Here is a 15,899-nt window from a genome sequence, read left to right as displayed (position 1 = left end):
TGTAACATATTTTTCTTCATACTTAAATTTACATTGAATAAAATTAATCATTCGATTTTATACGTAATTAAAATAAAAATAAATTGTATATTACTTTTGCACTTCAAAAGCTGTTAATACGTCTATCATCTGTTAATATATATCATGACACAGCGTGTTTTTTTTCCTATAATTGAAAAATGTTTTGACAGGGTTCCTTGAAAATTACCTCCCTACAGCCTTTATCGTCCATGTTATTAAAAACAGGATAGCCAACGGAAGTTGGGTTTTTTAATTATAAAGGTTCTTTTTTGACACACGTAATTAAACTGTTATAATTTTTTTCAAAAATAATATACACATGGTGTTGAATTTTGATTGATATACATTTTTTTTAAAGTATAGATTGGGAATTATTTTAATGATCGAGCTATAATTGCTTCAAAATACTAGTCTATGTTCTACATTTAAATTTCATATATTTTTAATTATATTTATCGATTTACTGTAAATATGTTTACTATGTAGGTTTGTAGTTAGTAATTATAGTCCATACTATATAGACGACCAACTATATAAGCTGTGATAAAGACGAACAGACTGATATTTGGATATATGATATATTATAGTCTAAATAATACTATTCTAATGATACCCTTCAAGAATGGACTGGAAATGGAATATTTTTAATAATAAAGAAAAAATATATTTTTTTATTCCGGCATAATCGACCAATTTTCCAAAATAATCTATCTAAAGATTTTAATCTTAGACTTTTTAGACTGAAACAGAATTTTCTCGTTGGTTTTATGTTTTGATTAAGATATTTTCAAACATATTTATAACCACTGCAGTGTAATCAGATTTTAATTAAAATGTAAAACACAGTTTGTTTGTAACTGATAATATCAGAATTAGTCGAAATGATATGATAATATTTAATTTGCCACAAGATGATTAAACACACATAACAAACGTCAAAAAGTATTTAAATTTTCAAAAAAAAAAAAAAAAAAAACTATTGAAAATAAAAAGGTAGTAAAAACAACACACAACGCATTAGGTACATTAAAAACTTAGGTAATGTACCCAGTGTTCAGTTAACAGTTTAACGTTTTTACTTTATTGACAGCAAAGGCATTCAGAGAATTTCAACTTGATATGTTTCATTGATATCTAAGTACTATAATTATGTGCTATGGTCATTTTAAAACAGAAAATGAAAGTCAAATGTGTAATCCTGAATGAAGTTGTGAGTACAGCTGTTATATGAAATATGTATAAATAAAATGTACTTACTAATGTACGTACGCGCATTATTTCCGAATGTCTGCACGAAATTGAATAATTCTTTGCGAATGAAAAAATAGATAGATCTAAAAAAAAAAAAAAAAAAAAAATACAGAAGAACGAAAGTAGTAATATATAAATAATAATATAAAATCTATATATTAAATAATTTAACGTAATAATATGATTTTAGTTTTAGGAAGCATAAAGTGAACAGAACTTCAATTAATAATGAAATATATAGTGCTTTAAAACTGTTGCGAATGAATTGTTGAGTCATTAATTACTGACTGAGTTCAGTAAGACCGTCGAATCTTATTGTTTTAATGGTATATTCTTGTCGTTGTAGTAGATGTCGAAACTGGAAGACCGAATGCTACTTGGGTGAAAATAGTGAAAATGGCCTTTTCCTGAAAAGACTACAGGCTACGACTAGTGGCATAGAATATTTATTATTATTTTACAGTATTTAATAGCTTATAACGTTGCGCTAGAACGTTCTCTGGTGATTGAAGTTCTATAATAAAAAAGTTTTTTTTTTACTTTATTACTATCAATATCGCTACTTGTAGCGCCATCTATCCAAGCATAGTAAGATTATGAGATATTAATGATAAAGATGTATGAGTTTTGTGCGTGGCGCTGTATTTCATGTAAAGTATGACTAAATCTATAACAAAAGAAAGCTTTTTAACCGTCCTCCAAAAAAGGAGGAGGTTCTCAATTGGATTGTATTTTTTTTAAATATATGTTACTTCAAAACTTTTGACTAGTCAGACCGATTTCAATAGATTTTGATGCTGACCGATTTTGATGAACTGAAAGGTGTTGCGCGTCAATTGGTCCCATTTAAATTTAATTGAGATTTGCCAAGTACTTTTCGAGTTATATCTAAGTACCTGGGTGACCAAGCTTAGCTCGGTATTCTTAGTAAATCGTGTTTTTGGGAATCATATTTAAATACGAATTTACATATTGATAGAATATGAATAACCTTTCCGATTTTACTGAAATAATAACAAAAAATATGAACTGGTTATTAAACAAAAGTCATGACTGCAATTAGAAAAAGAGGAAAAATAATCGATCCTGGAGACATGCGGATTTGAAGCGTGGTCTTCTCGGTTGATCACGACCGGCCGATTTTCTATCTGAGCTATTACAACTTAGAAGAAGAAGAAGAAGAAGAAGAAATATACTTTATTGTGCATAAAAGTTAAAGTAAATAGGTATCTTAAAAACTAAAAACTTACAAAATAATAATATGCACAAAGGCGGGTCTTATCGCTCAGTCAGTCAGTCAGCTCAGCCTACTGCAGTCCACTGCTGGACATAGGCCTCCCCAAGTTCACGCCAGACATCCCGGTTTTCCGCAATCCTCATCCAGCCTACATCGGCAATCTTACGTGAATCGTCGGTCCAACGGGCCGGGGGACGTCCCACACTGCGTTTGCCAAGACGCGGTCTCCACTCCAGGAGCCGTCTACTCCAACGGCCATCGGTCCTGTGACATAGATCTTATTGCTAGGTAAGTTTTTATTTTTATCATTATTATTATTATTATTATTATTAATCATCTATACTGAACCGTTTAGTCAGCGCAAGCCGGTAAAGCATTCATCTCATCCGCATTTCTCCATTTGATTTACATATACTATTATTTTTCAATGAATTTTTTGTTCAATTACAATAAAAATATAGCTCATGTCACTCCTGAATAGTGTAGCTTTCTGATAGTTAAAGAATTTTTATGATCGGATCAGTATTTGCTAAGATTACCCCCTACAAACAAACAAAGTTAGAAACTTTACCTCTTTAAAATATTAGTATAGATATATAATCTGAATCTCGGAAACAGCTCCAACGATTTTCATTAAATTAGTATGCAGGGGATTTCGGGGGCGATAAATCGATATAGCTATGACTCATTTTTAGAAAATGTCGTTTTATACCTGTTTTTAGGCAATGAAAAAATGGCTACAATATCGTTAGAATACGAATGTAAATTTCGCAATTGTCAAGTAAGTAAGTAACTTTTTACTGGGTGCACCGATTTTGATGTTTTTTTTTTTTAAATCAAAAGTTAAAACTTTTTATGTAAAATGGGAGTCCATTATAATATAATGGATATATAATGAGTACTTTTTGAGTAATCTTTGATGACGCGTATTTATGAGACGGTGCGTAATTTGTTGCAACGCCAGACGTCCAACGCCATCTATCAAAATTAGGTAAAACTACTTCAGTGAATATCGATCAAAGGATGTTATGTGGCCACATCTACTAAAACGTAGTAAGTTGAATTAGCTAGGGTACCACTTTATTCTTTATAAATAATTTTGATAAGTCTTGTTTAAATCGAAAGCGGATTGTTGTCTTTTGGTTAAACTTGTTCATTCGATTTGATCGATATCTGATGACTGCTTTTTGAGTAATCTTAGATAGCGCGTATTTACTTGACTAATTTTCGTCTACTTAATTCTGTCAATGTAATTGAAGTTGATTTTTTTATCGTTTTTCGAGCAAATACAAGTATTTAAATAGCAACCGCGGAGTTTCTTGCTGATTCTTCTTTTCAGAATCAATATTCTGAATCGGACCACCGATTCCGAATATTGATTGACATTAAATGATAAAATGAAACTACCAAGCTTCTTCATTTTAAATATAATCATTTTGTTAAAAACAAATATAATTTTAATATAGAAAATTACAATTCTAATGAATTTTCAAAGTGTACTCGTTTATCGCTACATTGGGTATATGGAATAAACTAAAAACTAAAAAAAGTATCAGTAATTGAAAAGAAATCGCTATAAATAACATTGCGGGTTTAAATCACGTAGAATAAAAATACATTGAAAATGGATGTAATAAATTAAGTAACATGTAGCTTAACTGATGGAACTGGCTTTAATAATTTCAAGGGTAGCCAATCAGGCTGGCACTCACGAGGCACTTGGCTGAAACAAGCAATTATCTCAGTGGGTAGAACCGTGTCGGGAGATTTATATTGATTAGAATTAAGCGTTCCAAAATCTTTTCTTTTACTTTGAACTGAAGTGGTACTTATCCCTTTAACGTAGTTTTGTAAATAGCGTATACAGGTTCTTTGGTAAAAGTGTCATTATCTGTAGGTAAATAAATTATATTTAAAAAGAGAATATTTGATTTTTTAATAATAAATGATAAGTTTTTTTTTTCTTAGTAAACGGTTGACACAGTTTTTAGTGGCCCTGCTTTCTGCTCACGGGTTTTCGGTTCCATTCTCGCCTGAGTATATATTAAAATATTACACCCAGGTGTATTATAGTTATATTTATTTATGTCTAGTAATTTTTTTTTTTTTTTGTAATGGGTAACATCAAAATCTACTGAGTATATTTTAAAAAATCTTTTCCCAAGAAAATAAAACAATCATAGAATAGAGAAGAAAACGGAACAGCCAATCTTGCGGATCATGCGATTCCGTGGGCAAAAAGCTAGTTCATAATAATTTCAATGATAAAGGGAACAGATAAATTTGACCTGCGTTATACCATTTGCAATGTAGTACTTGGTAAAGAATCGTAACTGTATTATCTCAGAATATTATCTCTCTAGCACGTGAGATACGTTTGTGCATGTAATTATACTAATTTTTGTTAATACTTGGTGTTTCAAAATATGAATATAATAAACAACAGAGTAGATTAATTAATTTTTCAAGTACAGTCAAGTCTGTTCAAGTAAAACAGTTGGAACTCGTGGTATTTGGTCCCATTCGACCTTTAGGATAAAGAACAAATAAGATATAGGCCTCTTTTTCTATACAGGAGAAGGATTGCAATCATAATCCACCACACTGCTCCACTGCGGGTTGGCGGATATGTTCCCTACTATGAGTAACGATCGCTGTCAGGTATTTATGATAACAATCGGGACTGACGGATTAACGTGCTCTCCGAAGCACGGTGGGGAGACCGACAAGGACAATCATCCAAACCGGGAAGGAATATTATTAATGATTGGGAATCGAACCCGCAAACCATCGATGTTTTAGGCGATTACTACCTCCATTACACCACAGCGGTTGTTACAATCATAAGTGAAGAATTATAATATAGGTACGGTAAAAGTTTAGTAGCTGTAGTCTATTTACTTAGTTTACACAATTTAATAAAAATTCATATTTAACTTAGGGCCTAACGTTTTCGCTACTGTGGTGTGGTATAGACTATAGCTTACTATTTTTAACTTCCGATACTGAGAGATTTTTGAGGACTCTGAGAGAATTGTAAGCATTTTACGATTAAGGCCCATTTCAAACTGACCGTGTTGATTACTACGCAGAAAGTTTTACATTTGTATAGTCATTTCATCATTTCATCATCATTACAGCCTATCACAGTCCACTGCTAGAGATAGGCCTCCATAAGTTTACGCCAAAAATAGCGTGAACTCATGTGTTTTATCCATAGTCACCACGCTGGGCAGGCGGGTTGGTGACCGCAGTGCTGGCTTTGTCGCACCGAAGACGCTGCTGCCCGTCTTCGGCCTGTGTATTTCAAAGCTAGCAGTTGGATGGTTATCCCGCCACCGGTCGGCTTTTTAAGTTCCAAGGTGGTAGTGGAACTGTGTTATCCCTTAGTCGCCTCTTACGACACCTACGGGATGAGAGGGGGTGGCTAAATTCTTTAGTACCGTAGCCACACAGTACCGTAGCCACACAGTACAGTATAGTCATTTATATTTAAATAATGTTTTATTTATAAACATAAAAATATGAAAAATACATTGCATTTTTTTATAGAATTAAGTTGGTAAACAAACGCACGGCTTAGTTGATGGTAAACGATTACCGTAGCTTATAGACGGCTGCAACAACAGAATCGCAAGCGCGTTGCCGACTCTAACCCCAATCTCCTCAGGACCTCTGGTCACTTTACTCAACACAGAAATACAACACTGCTTGAGAACGGTATTATTTAGCTGTGATCTTTTGTAAGGTGTAGGTACTTCCTCAGTCGCGTTGCTGCAGATCTTGAGCATAACTACTTTGTCTAAATAAATCTAAAGTAAAAAAAAATAATATAAAAAAAACTAATCTCTGTGTTTGTGTAACATTTTTAATACTGTGTTGTTTTCCAAGCGCATCTGGAAAGCTCAATTAATGTCCTTAGCAGACAAATTCAGCTCAGCAATTCGTTATCAGAAAAGTGAGGCAGTTAACCAATTTTTCAGGTATTTTCACGTCAGCATTACACTTAGTGTAGTACTTTATAGGGATATTCCTGACATTCATAGATACTTAATTAAATTTATTTATTATTTTATTAATTTGTTATATTTTGTATTTTTTGTTCACCATTAATATATTACAAGAAAGCATAAATATAGTTACAGACAGTGAAGTATAATGGGCGGATTTATGGCAAACCAAACCAAATTTATTACTTAATTGAACTTTTACTTACTTTTATTTACTTTTGAAATTAAACGACTAGACAACTTTTATAAGAATAACACAATATACATAATATTTTTATATAGGTACACGCTATTTAGTTAATTATTTTAGTTAAAATTACAAATGTATTTTTTATCATTCTCAACAGACCATTTGTGAATGAAAATTTAGTGTCAGGGGTACGGAAACACACTCGACACTAATAAAAATAAATAAGACCCCAGACTACAATAAATATCTGTATAGCCTCTACAAAAGTTTGTCACGTGCTAGGTTCGAACCCGCAACCTTCAGCGTATCAGCCAGTTGATGTGACCACTGTGCGAACAAGCCGATATTTATAAATATTTAGTTTAGGTACCATGTTCAAAACATTCCATTGATATTTTTCAATATTGATTCTTATTTAAAATTTCCGTTAAAAATGGACCTAACACGAAAAGTTGCTGGATTATGAGATTATTATCTTATTTTTTTACAATGAAAAATAATTTTAATGGGCCTATTTAAGAGTTCTCGTAAATTAAGGCGAACGAAGTTCAAAGGTCGCGTGAATTTCAGTAATATTCATTATCCCGTCTTAATTTGTTAAGTCGTTCTAAGTTTACTATAAGCGCTTTAATTTCAGCTTTTTCTTGGCAAAAAATTGGCATAGCCATCACAGCGCACTGGCTGTTGCGCTGGCGATTATGGGTTCGATCACCGTTCATGACAAATGTTTGTAATGGCTATATAAACGTTTGCCTTGATATGCGTGTCTGTGTTTATGTATATTGTTTATACTCGACATCGGAATAAATCCTAGTGAGGCCGTTGACTGTGAAGAGTAATTTTGTTTTATATCAATAGAGTGTCAAACATACGGTACGCCTATCACTCACTCACTCACTTCCGCCTATCGCAGTCCACTGCTGGATAGAGGCCTCCCCAAGTTGCGGTACTCCTATATTAAGTTTTTATTGATATTAATGTTTTTTTTTGCAATAAAAGATCCTATAATATCATTATAAAAAAACTCTTGACTGGTTCGTTCTACATTAACCTCGTTCTACATTACTAAGCAAAATTGATATGTGACCTAAATACCTTTATTTGTTTTGCGAACGAAAAAAAAAACTAATTAAAATCACATCAACAAGCAATATGACGTCGTTGGGCGGTAAAACAGTCAATTAAATACGCATTATTAGGGTTAACTCAAAAAGTACTCGTCAGATCTCAATCAAATTTAAATGGGACCACCACACACCACCGCACCGCACACACCACCACATTGCAAGTACCAGCTTTTTATTAAAAAAAAAATCATCTAAATAGGTTCATCCAAATATCATAAATATATAAATCGTCAATATGATTTAACACATATAAATAATTGTTTACTAGCAAATAAAAAAAAACTCGACTTCGATTACACCGACAAGTAATACAACGTAAGTAGACAAAAGTGGAAGAAGTGGTTCTGGAGCATTTGAGCTTCTTTGTGACAAGAAAATATGACATGAATGAACAATGTTTTTATATACATACATACATAAATATTCACGCCTGTTTTGCCGTAGGGGCAGGAGAGACCATTTCTTTCCACTTGCTACGATCCTTACATACTTCTTTCGCTTCGTCCACTTTCATTATTCCCTTCATACATGCTCTTCGGTTTAGGGTACTCTTGACCACTTGACTCTTATTTTCAAAATGTCTCGCCTCAATTTTTTAGATATGACTATACTGTTACTTCTGAAAATTAAATCATTTTCTGTATGTAAATCAAATCTATACTGCCAATGACATGACTATGAATTTCACAATTAATCAATATAAAATGAATAAAAACACACAGATCACGAACTACTTCTGACGCCAAGTTTTAAGTTAGCACAATTAACAATCGAGGCGTCATATTGGCCGCACCTTCTTTTTTATCCATAGTGTTGTAAGATCACACTAGTGATGTTACCTAATTATAATACGTACTACACTACACACTAAACTCATACACTAAACACTAACACTACACTAAACACCACACACTAAACATTACTCACTAAAAACTAAACACTACACACTAAATACTAAACACTACATATTAAACACTACATTTTACACACTAAACAAAACACACAAAACACTACACACTACATACTAAACACTACACATTAAACACTAAATAATACAAACTACACTCTAAGCACTACACACTACATACAGAACACTACGCACTACGCTCTACACACTGTACGCCGCGCTGACCAGCACAAGAGCCGCGAGTGCGGCGTAAGCTTCTGATTAGATGTTAAGTATTTAGTTCTTTTGGTTAGAAATTTTTAATTGCGTATTTTAAACTTTTGAGGAAGCGGAAAATTAGTAACTAGTATTGAATTGAAAGTATGAAAACGTATACTCAGACAATCGACTATTATCTTCATATAAACACTAATCGAAACAAAAATATTTCTTAATACACACAGAAAAAAGTGAGTGTGTCAGCTCCGATGCACGACTGGAGTTAACTCCTTCAGATCGACTGTCTAAATAAGCAAAAAAGGCTTACTAGTCTCAGAAAAAGATTAATCCCATGTCAAATGGTAAATAAACGAATCAAATAACGCCATCTATCAATCGATCGGCGGCGTTACGAGGAACGTAACGAGGTCATTGGTTTAGTAGATTTTACTACTCATATTTTTTCATACCGGGGCGGGGCCTTATTTGAAAATCGAGTCTTAAGGAGTAAACTTCGACAACGGATAGTTATAACTATAATATATATGTAGGTGTACTCATATCTTTAAGATATTTAACTTAGTGTTTGTAAACTAGAACGCGAGCTTAGGGTTTAGTTAGCGGTTCATGGAAATCTCCTGTTGCAGAAACTGGTTCAAAACAAACGAATTGTAAATAACAGCCTAAAAGCCTCAGGACCCGCATGGACTTCGACAACGTAACTTTTGTTTGACCATTCATTATTCATATGACGAGTTGCCACGCACACTGTTCAAAGACAACATGCTTTGTTTGCTTTAACGTTTTGTTATAATTACGTGATTGAAATGAAAATTCTGTTATGTTTGCGTGTTTGTGTAGATAACACACACTCTTAATATTTTTTATTATATAGGAAGCCATGAATAACTTTTAAAGGTTTTTTTTTCAAATAAAAAATTAACAGTATAATAATTTTTTGTTACACATGGCAATTACAGACTAACTCAACTCATCTTTGTAAATATGTATTATAAAGAATAGAAGAAAAAAACCATACGTCTTAAATAAGAAAAAAAGGTATTTTAATTATATGAAAATAAAATTTAAATTTATATTAGCATTAAATAAAAATTACCAAAATAGAGTATACTATCAGTTTTTAAAACTATCATAATATATTTTTTTAAATTTTTTTTAATGCTATTACTGTCACCAAATAAATCAATATCTACTTCTTTATTATACGTGTATAGTGACTATGGGCAACACACATGAGTTCACGCCATTTTTGGCGCAAACTTGTGGAGGCCTATATCCAGCATTGGACTGCAATAGGCTGAAGTGTGTATTATATGTTTTTAAGACCCTTTACAAAGGATCGGTTATCCCTAAATTTGGTTTAGAAAGTAGACATTCGAAAATCCTTGCATTTACTAACCATAATCGACTAGCCCGTTAGCGCAGTTTGTAGTGATGTAGTCCCTGCTTTCTGCTCCGAGGGTTGTGGGTTCGAATATATATTTATATATTCATATATGTATTATTTATAACTATGTTTATCGAATATATATATATATATATATATATATATATTCGATAATATATATATATATATATATATATATATATATACCTATAACACAAGCATTAAGTACTTTAGTAATAGACGACCGTGTGTGTATTGTGTAGATATTTATTTATTATAATATATGTGTTATATCAATATAAATATATATTATTCTTATATTAAGTTTTATATAATATAAAAGAAACAAAAATAAATTTGTATCAAAAATTTCAGAGACTTCAAACTCTTAGAGATATTGGTAACAATTTTCAAGAAATCCGCACAAAATCGTGAATAGTTGCATTTTCTTGCAACTTGAGTGACATTACACTGTTCTTGAAATACAAAGCTCATTCATCAGCAGGCTTAAAAGCAAGTGATAAGGCCTGTCCTAATTGTTACGGAATGGTTACGGGACAAGAAAGTTATTGTCGTGGATATTAAAATATTATTGAGCCCGCTACCGCTAGAGTATCTGCATATACTGTTATGAAACCGAAAACGCGTCGTTCATATAAAATAATGCGTAAAAATGCGTAAAAGCACCTTTGGTGTAAATTAGAATATATGAACTAAACCTGCACCTTTGGGAAGGACACAGCAACAAGCGCTGTAATTAACTGTGTAAACTTTTTAATTAGAATCTACAAGGGTCGAAAGCTTTGACAGTCATTGTATGTAGACTAACGTAACCAAAAAAGGACCTTTGAGATCCTGTAATTTTATTCCGTAATTTAAGGGTATAAAAATATTGAACACTTTATAAGAAATATCAACGTATTAATTGGAACTAGTAAAATTGTTACTAGTTCTGTGGATAACTAAATACGGTTTATATTTCACCCGCGTTAAGGTTATATTTTTTGACATTCTTTATTATTACTCTGCTCCTATATTACGTAAATTATATTTATAAATCTATATTTTTATATCATATCGGACCCGGCAGACGTTGTGTTGCCCGAAAAACAGCTATCAAATTTGATTGCTTATATACCAATAGCAGCACCACCTACTGGGTCCAATTGAGATAAAAGCTACTCTATCTCCCAAGTTGGACCAAATTACAGATGCTTACAAAATTTTATAAAAATTGGTCCAGTAGTTTCGGACTTTATCGTTAATATACACGATGACACGAAATTTATATATATATACTAGCTGTGCCTGCGGCTTCGCCCGCGTTGAAATTAGTGTGTCACAAAGTTTTCCCGGCAAACTTCCAGTGAAACTCTCATTAAAATCGGTTTAGCCGTTCCGTAAACATTCCTTTTGAAGCCCTCTCTCCATTGGTGAAACCGCATGAAAATTAGTAGTAGATTTTGAGGGAATCGATCACATACACTTTTGGAGACTTTGTTTTATAATACCTGTTACTACAACTGTTACCCGCGACTACATTCGCATGGTTATGAAGATATGCATTACTATTAAGATGTTTAACGCAAATTATTTTTTTAAATAACCTATAAGGCGAACTTATAGCTGCTGTATATGTTTCATACAAACTATCATCCCCAATTTAACCTCCTTAGGGGTGGAATATCACAAAATGTTCAAACAAACAACGAAGTTCTTAGCGGAAGTCTACTAACTATAATCTACCTCCCTGCCAAATTTCATCTTTGTCCATCCTGGATGGATGGGACCATCCAGCGGTTTTTGAGTTCTCGTGATGAGTGAGTCAGTGACCTTTCTCTTTTATATATATATATATATATATATATATATATAGATTACGATTCATTATTTGGACACCTCCTCACCATCTTCAGGAGGCATTTTAAATTTCAACTCTCTTACTTCAAAAATATAGGACTTTCATACAAACTTCCAGCCCCCGTTTTATCCCCTTGGGGTCGAGTTTCGTAAAATCTGTTCTTGGCGGATGTCTACCTTTTATAAAAAAAACTACCTACCAAATTATAAGTTTGTGGCTGTTATAGTTTCGGAGATTTTGTGATGAGTGAGTCGACCTACCATCCCCCGTTTTAACCCCAAAAGGGAGTTGATTTTTAAAGATACATTATTTGAACACCTTCTCACCATCTATAAAGCATACATTTTTAATTTCAAGTCTATTACTTCAAAAACATGGGACTTTCACACAAACTTCTAACCCCCGTTTTACCCCCTTAGGGGTCGAATTTCGTAAAATCCATTCTTAGCGGATATCTACGCCTTATAAGAAATCTTCCTGCCAAATTTCAAGTTTGTAGGTGTTATAGTTTCGGAGATTTCGTGATCAGTGAGTCAACCTACCATCCCCCGTTTTAACCCCAAAAGGGGGTTGATTTCTAAAGATACATTATTTGGACGCCTTCTCATTATCTATCCAGCATACATTTTAATTTTCAAGTCTCTTACTTCAAAAACATAGGACTTTCATACAAATTTTCAACCCCCGTTTTACCCCCTTGGGGGTTGAGTTTCGTAAAATCCGTTCTTAGCGGATGTCTACGTCCTATAAGGAGCCTACCTCCCAAATTTCAAGTCTGTAGGTGTTATAGTTTCGGAGATTTCGTGATCAGTGAGTCAACCTACCATCCCCCGTTTTACCCTCAAAAGGGGGTTAATTCCTAAAGATACATTATTTGGACGCCTTCTCATCATCTATACAGCATACATTTTAAATTTAAAGTCTTTTACTTCAAAAACATAGGACTTTCATACTAACTTGCAACCCCCGTTTTACCCCCTTAGGGGTCGAGTTTCGTAAAATCCGTTCTTAGCGGATGCCTACGTCTTATAAGGAGCCTACTTGCCAAATTTCAAGTTTGTACGTGTTATAGTTTCGGAGATTTCGTGATGAGTGAGTGACCTTTCGCTTTTATATATATTATAGATTATAGATATATATATATATATATAAATTTCGTGTCATCGTGTATATTAACGATAAAGTCCGATATATATATATATATATATATATATGTCGCAGAGTATGAATACGGAACGTCAAGTGTTTGACTTGGGTGTATTCAGATTATGTCAGTTGTCAATTATTAGCCGTTAGAGTAGTGGGGTGATCGACGCGCCACCTAGCACATCGTTCGATAGTCACCTACCCTCATTTATTATATTACTCGAATTGTTCTGACGTGTATAAAACGAACGGTGTTACCTCGGCTAAGGCAGTCTTGGCTCTGGCTTGGCACGATACCCTAGTTGTATCCTGCTAGTAGCTTAACCTAGACTCATTCGATAATTAATTTGTGCATACGAATTAATTGTTACATATTATGGCGGATAACTCGAGCAGTGAAGGTGAGCGTTGATACGTATCCCAAAGGAGATCTCCTTAAACCTACACCTGGGTCGCAAGTCCTAGGCACTGCTCTGAGTTACTCCCTCTGCCACACGATGGACTCGGTACCCGCACGGTGAACCGTGAATCCATCGAATGCTAAGAAGTTAGTCTTCGCCCCCTTAACTAATAACTACCCGCCTTCCGTACTACGTTACCTTTCTGTTAACTGATTCCTGTGTTATAATAATTTGGTGATATCATTAGTTGTGTTTACTTGTGTCAACATTACCCACTTATGCCCACAGTAGACTGAGTGAGTACTCTGAGATCATGAGAAAGAGAAATATACCTTCAAGCCGAAAAGTATACCTTCTTCTTTCTTAATATCCGACATATATATATTTAACATACTAAATATCTAGTGCAAACACAATATCTTAGTTGATTTTATTCATCTTGGCGTTATAGACCAAACCACACTGGGAAACTACCTCAAAGTTACAGTATATCATAGCCAAATAATATTGCCCTCGTTGTGTTATGATAATAAGAGTAATGTCAATAGCACGTTTGTTATGCTCCTGGTGGTCCATGCACCCATTGGTTACACCATACGTTTACCATCAGATAGAACGTTTGTTACCTACCCTAGTAGTACGAACTAACAAACAAACTTAGCAGCTTTTTATCAAAGCTACCACCGATCTTATGATGAGATACCATCTTTACTTTTACAAAAATAATAAACACCTTAAAATTTTAATTTGTAAAATGACGAATCGAAAGTGCTCTTGGGTCCTATTTAAATAAAGTTATTTTTGATTTTGATTTTGTACGACAAGTGCTAATAAAATATGAAGTAAAAGAAGTAATTAATTTTACCTGTCTTTATTTCTGATGTTAAATGAAACATTTCAACGAATTATAGATATCTAATTGAGCTATGTTTGAACTTATTGTTTGTAGACTTTTACTTAATTACCTTAATATATATTCATATTTACGTTGACTAAATTATGTAATTAACTTACGAATTGAAGCAAAAACATACATATACATAATTATTATAAAGTTATTATATAATTACAAAGTTTATTTGCTTATATTATTAAATCATAAAAGCTATCGTGAAGTTTTAAGAAATGTTAATTTATGTTTTATATTTTGTTTACTAGCGAATATGAAGCCGATATGAAACTTATGTAGAGTATGTAGAGCCTTGATCATCTTATGAGTAATTCTCTTAAAACGCTGTTAACATGCCATAGTTCAGAGGCTAAGTACTAAAAATCTTGTATTTCTTGGATTAATTTATTAAATACGACGGTTAATTGTCAAACGAAAAATCGAAATTAATCTCTACGATTCTCTTATTGACTAATACTTGTTAAAGTTTTCTGTACCTGCCAAGCATGTTTTTTGGAACAAACACCATAAAAAGTTATTTATTTTGTTAGAAGCACTGTCCATCAACTTGAAACTGTAATAAATTTGAAACTATTTTAAACAGAAGAAAAAGCCTTTACCTAGCAAAGGGACACGAGTGATTCCATTTGTTTGTATTTTTCAAGTTATCCTTCCTTTAGCGCGTCAGGGAAAAAATATGAAAGTAAATTTTTACGATGCGCACGCACACCGTCACAAAAAAACCGACACCCTAAAGTTAGCTAGTCAACGAAGAAGACGTTAGCAACGTGAAGTTAGCTAGTCAATGAAGTTATAACTTCTTACGTGTGTGCATAAGTACAAACACTTTTTTTTACTATTACACGAAATCAAGAGGAGAAGGCAGTTAGGAATAATAACAATTTTGTCATACACACTTCTCAGGTGTAATGTTAAAAGTTATACACAATTTATTCGTAAAACAAAACTCGTCTGCAGTTCGGAAAGATTATGATATCATTGCTTGAATCCATGTCTTTTACTGTTCAACTTTATTACACTGAGAAAAGTTTTTTTGTTTGTATATTCCATATTCAGGTCGTAAAGTCATCGAGTTATTTCATACATTATGGTTATGTTTACTTTTATTTTATTTCAGACAGTAATCTATACATCTATACAAATAAATAACATTAAAGTGTCTGTTTGTAATATTAAAATAACCGTTTTTTTTATATAAATGCATATGGAAGTAGACACGGTACACACCTATA

This window comes from Melitaea cinxia, chromosome 22, assembly GCF_905220565.1.
Source record: "Melitaea cinxia chromosome 22, ilMelCinx1.1, whole genome shotgun sequence".
Classification (NCBI taxonomy): domain Eukaryota; kingdom Metazoa; phylum Arthropoda; class Insecta; order Lepidoptera; family Nymphalidae; genus Melitaea; species Melitaea cinxia.
This window is presented reverse-complemented; position numbering follows the sequence as displayed.